The following is a 2,106-nucleotide window of genomic DNA, read 5'->3' on the forward strand; positions in this document are numbered from 1 at the left end:
ATGGATTTCCAACTTCTGAAGAAAAAATAGAAAGATCTGGCAGCATTTGGCATATATTAGGTCATAGCAACATCCAGGAGGAGAGGCTTTACCTTTTAAACAAAACATGCCCTCTGTGTTAGTCTGTTTTGCATTCCTATAAAGGAATACCCAAGACTGGGTAATTCATAAAGAAAAGAGGTTTATTTGCTCATGTTTCTGCAGATTGTACAGGAAGCTTGATGCTGGCATCTGCTTCTGCTGAGGGCCTCAGGAAGCTTATAATTATGGTGAAGGCAAAGAGGGGAGCAGACTTGTGACATGGAGAGAGAGGGAGCAGAAGAGAGAGGGAGCAAGAGAGAGATGGGGGAGGTCCCTGACTATTTTCAACAACCAAATCTTGCATGAACACACTATTGTGGGGAGGACCCCAAGCCATATATGAGGGATCCTCCCCCATGACCCAAACACCTCCCACCAGACTCCACCTCTAATACTGGGGACTACATTTTAACATGAGATTTGGAGGGGACAAACATCCAAACTATCACCCTTTCTTACTCCCTGTATTCTCTGTCATTTCTTATTACTCCTCAAAACCAAGGCAAAGTTTCTTGTGCCATGAATCACTCCATTTGTGTAATGTTTTATGTTCTATTTTAATAGTGGCATTAAAGGAAATTGAAATGTGTCATCACCCGTATTTCTATAAAGTGGAAAATAGAAGATAGATCAAGAGGACTATATCTTTCACCCAGCTGCCCTTCACCCGTTATTTTTCTTCCTGGCCCCTATAAACATTTATGTTTGAGCTCTGGTGGTCAATAATTTTTATGTTGAAAAAAAGTATGAATTATACTGTCAATATACATTATAAGACATGAAGAAATATATTGAATAGTAGCAATGGTGCTTTACTTTGTTCAAAGGATTTGTATATGTATTACCTCATTTGTGTTCTTACGTCGTAGGTCATATTGAAATTATATTGCCCCTTTATTTGTACTGATTGACTTAGTCTATTCTCTATTTATATTCACTTTCACCAGTTTTCTTTTTTCTCCCCACCTGTCATCACTTCCCACTACTCTTCTATTGATGTTTTATCTTACACTTTTTTTTCTTTTTGAGACAAGTGTCTTGCTCTGTCACCCAGGCTGAAGTGCAGTGGTGCGACCCTAGCTCACTACAACCTCCGCCTCCCAGGTTCAAGTGATTCTGCTGCCTCAGCTTCCTGAGTAGCTGGGATTACAGGCATGTGCCACCATGCCTGGCTGATTTTTGTATTTTCAGTAGAAACGGGGTTTCACCATGTTGTCCAGGCTAGTCTGAAACTCCTGACCTCAGGTGATCCACCCTCTTTGGCCTCCTAAAGTGCTGGGATTACAGGCATTAGCCACCACACCCAGCCATTTTTATGTGACTTGTTCAGTTAGTTTCCCTACATGGAAAGGTGCCTTGACAGAAACAAATAATTATTTTGATTATTTTCGTATGACCTAATATTCCATAACTATACTTCACCAAGAGATGACATGAAATAAATCAGATTGCATTAGTCCATTTTCACTGGTGATAAAGAAATAACCGGGACTGGGAAGGAAAGGAGGTTGAATTGAACTTACAGTTCCACATGGCAGGGGAGGCCTCAGAATCATGGCCACCACCACATGGTGGTGGCAAGAAAAAATAAGGAAGATTCAAAAGTAGAAACACCTAATAAAACCATCAGATCTCATGAGACTTATTCACTACCACGGGAACAGTATGGGGGAAACCACCCCCATCCCCATGATTCAAATTATCTCCCACCGGGTCCCGCCCACAACATGTGGGAATTATGGGAGTACAATTCAAGATGAGATTTGGGTGGGGACACACAGCCAAACCATATCACAGACTTTTTCAGTCAGACAAATGGAAGTAAGCAATCTTTGATGAATTAATATACAGTTTAATAGATGTAGTTAAATAAAATCACAATAGAGCAGAAACCGCCAAAAACACAAAATGTTTTAAGGCAAACAAGCTAAGCCTTCACTAAAAGTTACCAAAAGTAGTTGATAGCCCCAGAGGTGTTTAAAAAATTCTTCCTTAAGATTATACTTTTCTTTTTTTTTTTTTTTT

The sequence above is a fragment of the Colobus angolensis genome, unplaced genomic scaffold (assembly GCF_000951035.1).
Source record: "Colobus angolensis palliatus isolate OR3802 unplaced genomic scaffold, Cang.pa_1.0 Scaffold41, whole genome shotgun sequence".
NCBI lineage: Eukaryota > Metazoa > Chordata > Mammalia > Primates > Cercopithecidae > Colobus > Colobus angolensis.